The sequence below is a fragment of the Anomaloglossus baeobatrachus genome, chromosome 10 (genome assembly GCF_048569485.1).
Source record: "Anomaloglossus baeobatrachus isolate aAnoBae1 chromosome 10, aAnoBae1.hap1, whole genome shotgun sequence".
Taxonomy (NCBI): Eukaryota; Metazoa; Chordata; class Amphibia; order Anura; family Aromobatidae; genus Anomaloglossus; species Anomaloglossus baeobatrachus.
In genome coordinates this window covers 78490289-78498541 of record NC_134362.1, presented here as the reverse complement: position 1 = coordinate 78498541, position 8253 = coordinate 78490289, and positions in this window count along the sequence as shown.

Here is an 8253-nt window from a genome sequence, read left to right as displayed (position 1 = left end):
GGAGGCGGGAAAAGGAGCAGATTTGTTCAGGAGGTGAAAGTGAGAGGACACAAACTGCAGGTGTCTGGGTCGGAGCCCAGGCACTGACAGCAAGGTTGGCAGACGGTGGTGGCCGTCTGCAGGAGTTGGTGGAACTCCGCAGAGCCATAAGGACCGGGGCTGGGCGGTGGCCCACCATTACCAGACCGTGGAACGGAGTGAAGCTAAGCACACCCAGGCAGGGCCATCGGACCCCGACCAGGCTTGGAGCCACCGTCAATAGTCAAATCCGAATGTGACAGGAACCCCTGGGGTTCCCTAACAACCAAGTCCCGATTGAAGTCAACCGCTCACACCGTGAGGATACACAGCCACCGCCAACAGCTAGAAATCCAAGGGCCAGCGCCTGCAGGCAAAATGGGCTCCTCCGGTATCTATATACCGGGGAGCGGACTACCGTTGGGAAGCCATTGGAGTCAACACAGTACACAAAGGTGCAGGGAGAGACAGCCACCATCACCTGTCCGGGAGAGACACTGCAGCCGGCTGCGGGACCCGTTTATCCAGCCGTTTGGTTTACCGGAGACTTTGTACATCTCTAGCTGAGTGAGTACACCCGTGCCATCCGGCACCGCGCCGCGCTGTCCCTACAACCCTGCGCCTCACCGACCCTGCCTCCCCGTCACACCACCGGGCCCCGGGACCACCAACCCCTACCCACGGAGGGGGAAAACAACAAGCCCAGCTGCTCCCTACCATCGCTCCCGGGATTCCCGTCACCAGCAGCGGTGGTGCCCATCTTCACCACAACCCGTGGGTGGCGTCACGGACTAAATCCCCAAACAAACCACCCCCCTTTTCACTCACGGGCGAGGAGCGCCGCTCGAGTCCCCGGATCCGGCCCACCGCTTGAGCCACCGAGCAGCAGCAGCAGTGCTGGACCCGAACATTAGCGAGCGCAGCGCCCCTCCGCCCGCGACAACTTGGCGTCATGAACAGGACTGAACCAGTCTACTTACCGGTAGAAGTGCACCTTGTGGTCTCCGCCGGCGGCGTCCGGTCAAAAAATTTGAAGTTCCGCCATCTTTTGGCGCGAAGATTTCCAGCTCGAGCGTCTTCCCCAAGCAGGGAAGGCGCGAAAGCAAAGCCCCGCCCCCAACAAGCGGAAGTGCTAAAGAGAACCAAGGGGGGACGGGAAAAAGATGTCTGCACCCGACGGAGCCGTCGGAGGAGTGGCGGTCGCAGCGGCACCCGTAGATGGAAACGGGATAACCCATGCTCCGGCCGCAAGAGCGGGGGAGGCCGTGGGCTCAGCGGTCGCCCAGGTGATGCCGTTCTCCCTGCCCTATGTGCCCGGTGCTACCTGGCTACTGCAGTACGATGGGAAGCCTGATGCTTTGCAGGTGTTCCGGAAAAAGATTAGCCCGATCCTCGATTTATATCCCTTGACTGATAGGCAACGGGCAGCGGTAGTGCTAGGGCAGCTAACCGGCGCGGCTGAGCAGGAGACAGAGACCTGGACCGACGCGGACCGGGCCTCAGTGACTACCATTTTCAAGAAACTACAAATCACTTTTGAGACCCGCACGGAGGCGGAATTGCGGATGCAGTTTTATCAGTGTCGACAGCGGCCTGCGGACAATATAAGAGACTATGCCCTGCGTCTGCAAACAGCTCTCCGTACGCTGAAGCGGATGGACACTATTAATGATGCGGATAGCAATAAGATGCTAGTGGAACAATTCTTGCAAGGGCTGGGGTCTGTGGAAGACCGCAAGCAGCTACGGCTGTGGGCCCTAGAAACCCCCAATCTGGACTTTGCAGTATTGAAAGAGCGGGCCATCAAGGCCCTGCAGGCCCCAACGCCAGACGCTCCTGAGGCGGCCCCATGGCTGGCTGAGACTGCTCCCATCATGGTGGCACCTCCTCTCCCGGTCCTACCGGCTCCTGCAGCGCCCGTCGGGATGATGGAGGAGCTAGCTGCCCAGGTCCGCCGCATGGATGGAGACCTAGCCAAGATCCTTGCCGCACTCCAGCTTCCGACGAGAGTCAAGCCCCCAGGGAGAATCCAGCTTGCCGACAGCCCGGAGGACATCCCCTGGATGCAGCGGAGAAGGACCAATGACTCACGGTATGGGCCTCCTATATGTTACAGGTGCAGCAAACCTGGCCACTACTCTAGGCGGTGCCCGTTAAACGAGCAACCTCTGGGGCCAAGGGCCAATCCTTAGGAGTAGACACCAACGGCCCCCCCGATTGGCGAGAACGGTACGTCGGAGCTCGCCCCATCATCCCTCTGGCAGTGGACGGCATCCCGCTCATGGCCCTCTTGGACACACTATCACAGGTAACCACTATACCATATATACTGTACCAGCAGTATTGGGGTACTGACGAACTTGCTCCCTCTGATGATAGCCTGACCCTTGTCGCAGCCAATGGACTCCCTCTGACCCAAGTGGGATACAAACAAGTGACCCTGACCGTGGGACGTGAGGAGTTAAAGAACCAAGGGATGATTGTAGTGATGAATGAACCCAGTGACCATTAACCCAAAAGTAATCCTAGGGACCAATGTGATGGAGTATTGTCTGAGTGAGGTGCTGAGTCTTTTGCAGCAGTTGGCCGCCACAGCAGGAGGAGGCCGACAGAGGGCTGTGCAGCGTGAGATCCGGGCCCTTCTGTATCGGCAGCAAGTGAACTCAACTGGTGGAGAGATTGGTGGAGTAAGGATGATGGACGTGGCCCCCTTGGTAGTGCCACCCCGAAGTGAGATGATGATTTGGTGTAGAGCAGCAGTAGGCCCCCAGGGGCTAGACTACCCGGCGATGGTGGAACCCACGCCTTCTGAGCACTGGCCCACGGTGATAGCAGCCAGAGGGGTGGTTGACGTTAAAAAGGGGAGAGTGCCTGTAAGAGTGCTGAATTGTGGAGAGGAGGAAGTCAGGCTCCCCCGTTACGCTACCCTTGCCAAGTTGCTCACCCTAGACCCTCACACCATTCACGAAGCCGTCCCTCCTATCTCAGTATCCCCTGCCAGTAAACATACACCCCCTGAACAGTTAGAGGAGTGGTGCCAGGAACTACACGTAGGCACTGACGCCACACCCACGCATCATAAAGAAGGGGTATACAGGGTGGTGCAAGAGTATGAACAAGTTTTCAGCAAATACCCGTTAGATTTCGGGAGGATTAAGGGGGTTGAACACCATATCCCTACAGGCCTACATCCACCCATCAAAGAGAGGTATAGGCCCATTCCGCCAGCACATTATCAATGCGCCAAAGACATGTTGAGGAATATGAAGGAGGCAGGGGTCATTTGGGATAGTTGTAGTCCCTGGGCAGCCCCACTGGTGCTGGTAAAGAAGAAGGACGGTACCATTAGAATGTGTGTGGATTACCGGAAGATCAACCAGATCACGCATAAAGATGCTTATCCTCTTCCCTGTATCGAAGAGTCGCTAGTTGCGCTGAGAACTGCTAACTTCTTCTCTACCCTTGACCTTACTAGCGGGTACTGGCAGGTAGCGATCGCACCAGAGGACCGTGAGAAGACTGCATTCGCCACTCCCATGGGACTCTGCGAGTTTAACAGCATGCCGTTCGGGCTGTGCAATGCCCCTGGAACCTTCCAACGGCTTATGGAGTGTTGCCTGGGACATCTCAATTTCGAAACGGTCCTACTGTACCTGGACGATGTGATCGTATATTCCCAGACGTACGAGGCCCACCTGGAACATCTGGCTGAAGTGTTCGCGTCCCTAGCCAAATATGGGATGAAAATGAAGCCCTCTAAGTGCCACCTACTGAAACCCAGGGTGCAGTACCTCGGACATGTGGTGGGCGCGGAAGGCGTCACCCCAGATCCCGAAAAGATCACTGCCATTCAGGACTGGCCAAGGCTGACCACGGTGAGAGAGGTGAGACAGTTCCTGGGCCTGGTGGGCTACTATCGCCGCTTCATTAAGGGATACACGAAGATGGCTGCACCTATGCAAGACCTCCTCATGGGGCAGACCAAGGGCGGAAGAGCCCCAGGACCCCCGTTGGTGAGGAAAGGGAACCATGAGGAATCCTTCCGCCAGCTGAAGACGGCCTTGACTGGGGAGGAAATCTTGGCGTACCCCGACTACAGCCTCCCATTCATCCTCTACACCGATGCCAGTAATGTAGGCTTGGGAGCAGTCCTGTCCCAGGTCCAGAACAGAAGGGAAAAGGTAATCGCCTACGCCAGCAGAAAACTCCGGCCCACAGAAAGGAACCCAGAGAATTACAGCTCCTTCAAGCTTGAGTTCCTAGCGCTGGTGTAGGCCATTACCGAGCGGTTCCGCCATTACCTCGCAGCAGCAAAGTTCACCGCCTATACGGACAATAATCCATTAACCCATCTGGACAAGGCCAAGCTGGGCGCGTTGCAGCAGCGGTGGGTGGCCAGGCTGTCTAACTATGACTTCACTATCAAGTACCGAGCCGGCCACAAGAACACCAATGCGGACACGCTATCCCGGATGCCCCACCTGCCGTATGAGGGGTTAGAAGACGATGACTTGAAGAAATTGAGTTGCCCGCGTTCCATCGGCCGCCAGTCATGAAGTTGCATATCACGCAGCAACAGGTGAGCTTGGACCAGTCAGGGATGGCAAGAAGCCCAAGACCAAGCGCCTGCCGTCCAATTGGTCAAGACCATGATTGAACAAGGCTCTGCTGGAATGGACCCTGCTGCTCCTCCTGAGGCCCAACAGCTGTGGAAGGAACGAGCCCGGCTGCAGCTGTCCCAGGGAAAACTGTATCGGGAACTGATCAACCCGAAGACTCATGAGAGGGTTCGTCAGCTGGTGGTTCCTCAGGCTAACGTGCCTGCAGTTCTACAAGCTTACCATGACGGTGTCGGGCACTTTGGGTGGAAGAAGCTGGAGATGCTTTTGAAAGAGCGGTTCTATTGGAGTGGGATGCGGGAGTCTGTAGAGGCTTGGTGCCGAGAGTGTGGTCCCTGTGCACTGAGAAGAAGGGACGAAGCAAGCCAGAAGGCCCCTCTACGACCAATCATTACCCATCAACCACTGGAGTTGGTCGCTCTGGACCACGTCAAGCTCACCCCTAGCCGAAGTGGGTACACCTACGCCTTGACCATCGTAGACCACTATTCAAGATTCATGGTGGTTGTCCCAGTCAAAGATCTGACCGGCCGTACTGCAGCTAGCGCATTCCAGGCCTACTTTTGCCGACCGCACGGATACCCGGAGAGGGTACTTACGGACCAGGGTTCAGCCTTTGAAGCAGAGGTGTTTCAAGAGTTCTGCCAATTGTATGGTTGTAAGAAGATCAGGACCACCCCATACCATGCCCAGACTAATGGGATGTGTGAGAAGATGAACCACCTGGTCCTGGATCTCCTCAAGGTGATACCGTTGGAAGAGCGGAACCTGTGGCTAGAAAAGCTGCCTGATCTGATAGATATGTACATTAACATTCCCTGTAGCTCTACCAAATGCACAACAGCGTATCTGATGAGAGCCCGACTGGGCCGGTTGCCGGTGGACCTGGAAATGTACTTGGAAGCTCCAGAGGCCCTTCCTTCGACTGCTGACTGGGACACCCGGCGGAGAGCGCAGTACCGACAGGTCCAGGAGTACGTGGAAAGGAACCTGTGTCGGAGCCGGGAACAGCAAGAACAGTGCTTCAACAGGCGGGCTCCAGCTGGTCCCTTTAAGCCTGGGGATGTAGTGCTAAAATGGAAAAGAAGAGCCCATAAGCTTGATGACCAGTGGGAGAAAACCCCGTATGTCATACAACCCACTGAATGGGAGAATGAGAAGACCTAACAGATTAGTCGTGACCAGGGGAAGACTTCGGCCACGGTTTCCAGGGACCACCTGAAGAGGTGTCCACCTCCATTGAGGGCGGCAGCTGAAGTCCTGGCCCCCAGAACAACCAGGGAGAAAGAAAAAGAGGTGATCCACGCAGTGATGGGTGATTTCCCAGCGGACTTGCCTACGCAGAACGGCGCAGCAATTATTCCAGTAATAATGTTCCCACAACACGTGGAAGAAACAGAAACGGAAACGCCCGCCAGTGAGCCACTCGAACAGGCGCCCAGGGACGCACCTCTACCCCCTCCCCTTGGGTCCCCACTTGCCATACCTGCCATAAGGGAAGAGGAACTGACTGTCTCCTCTGTCCCCTTGCCCGCCACTGATAACATTGGGCCCAGAAGGTCCACACGCCCCAACCTAGGTCGATCCCCACTTAGGTACAGGGATACTACCATCTAGGTGTGTCATATGTTAATTGTGTAAATATGTGAGTGAATGAAAAATGAATCAATCCAAAAAAATCACCAGATTACCGTCCGAGAAGAGAACCGTCCCCGTTGGGACTGGAGTTGTCCCTGTTGATAAGTTCACCCCCCATACCCACATGAGAAACTCCTCATGAACATGGCCGAGAACTAGCAGGCCACCCATGAACTTGTGGGCCTCTAAATAGTATTGTGGGATGGATACCGTTACCACCTCCGGAGAGGCTGATTTGGAGGATGGGCCTGGAGGAAAGAGATGGCCCAGATCCGCCACTACCGTAACTGGTGGCGATGCCCGGCCAGGGCGTTACAATACCGTAGGTTACCGGGAGGTAAATTGGCGGGGGTTGTCTATGCGGCTCTGTGTGCGGCCGGCAGGGTGCCTGTCAGTGCTTGCGGGCGGCTCAGTACCTGTCTGTACAGGCGGCCGGCTGCCTCTCTGTGTGGGTGGCCTTCTGGCTGCGACTCTGTGCGGCCGGGTGACTGTGCGGACTGCTGTGGTTGTGCGGCAGGTTTCCTAGTCTGTCCGCGGTCCCCTCTTCAAATGATAGCGCCCGGGACTCAGAGCATGCGCAGATGGAGCTCCTGGACGAGAGCTCCATGTGCACATGCGCCACTCCGGGCGCCATTTCTTTGAAGCCCAGACCACGGACAGACTGGGACATTTGCCGCATTGGCCTACTCCACCACACCACCACTGCTGCTTCTGCTGCCACCACTGACTTGCCACTGCCACCACTGACTCGCCGCTGCACCGCTGACCCGCCGCCACGCCGCTGCCACCACTGACTCGCCGTCGCCGCTGCCAGCACAGCCTCTGCCTCCTGTGACCCGTTCCACCACCGCTGCTGCCACCCTCCGGTAAGACAACACCGGAGTATAACATGGACCCTATTTTTTTTTTTAACCTTTTTTATCTCTAAATTTGGGGTGCGTCTTATAATCCGGTGTGTCTTATAAAACGAAAAATACGGTAATCAAATTGTTCATGGTAGTACATTCCTGAGAATTGGCGTAGCTCACAAGAAATCTTGGAGATGGGAGTGGGAGGTTCAGATTATAGAGGGTGTCAGTCTTAGATCATTAGCAGAATGGAGGGAGCTAGGAGATTTAGGAAGGTGCGGAACTGTGCAGAGCTTTCTGGGTGAGAGTGATAAATTCATATTGGACTCTGTAGCAGACGGGCAACCAGTGCAATGACTGGTTCTGGGTAGAGGCATCAGTGAAGTGGTTGGAGAGGGAAATGATCCTGGCTGCGGCATTTAGGAAGAATTGGAGAGCAGAGAGTTTAGTAATACTGAGACCAATTAGTAGAGAATTGCAGTAATGCAAGCATGAATGAATAAGAGCAACTTAGCACTTGCCATTTCTGATGACAGATTCCAGGGGAATCCTTAAACCCTCTACAGGGAATGGGTCTTACAGCTGGATTGCGTCCACGAAGGGATTGCTGGCCGGAGAAGCGAACCAGAGGCAAAAGAAGTCATTGTGACTTGGTCAGAACCAGGAGGGCAGCAAAGGTATGAAATCATTAGACAAAGAATGGTCAGGAAACAGGCCCGTCATCAGACAACAGGAACAGGAGCAGATAGCACAAGAGAAACTTTAACTGGCATTGATTGTCAGAGGTTCAGGAGTTTAAATAGATGACAGCCCTCACCCAGGGCTCACAGAAGGAAGACAGTAATTAACCCCATAGCACCCTGACTGAGTAACACAAAAAGACCTAGGAATTATTTGGAACTGCCGTGTTGCTACTCTGCATCACCCTCAAAAAATAAGTGGTGTCTCTTAGTGACTGAAGTAGAAACAGAGGGGACAGGTACTGGCTTAAATGTTACAATAAAGATTTTTAAATATTTGGTGCAATTTTGATAGATATTAGTGGTCAAGTGGGCCGATGTGGTCAGTGATCAGCATTTACTATAACTGTGCACACAGAGATTCCTGTCAATCACTGATTAGGACGGCCC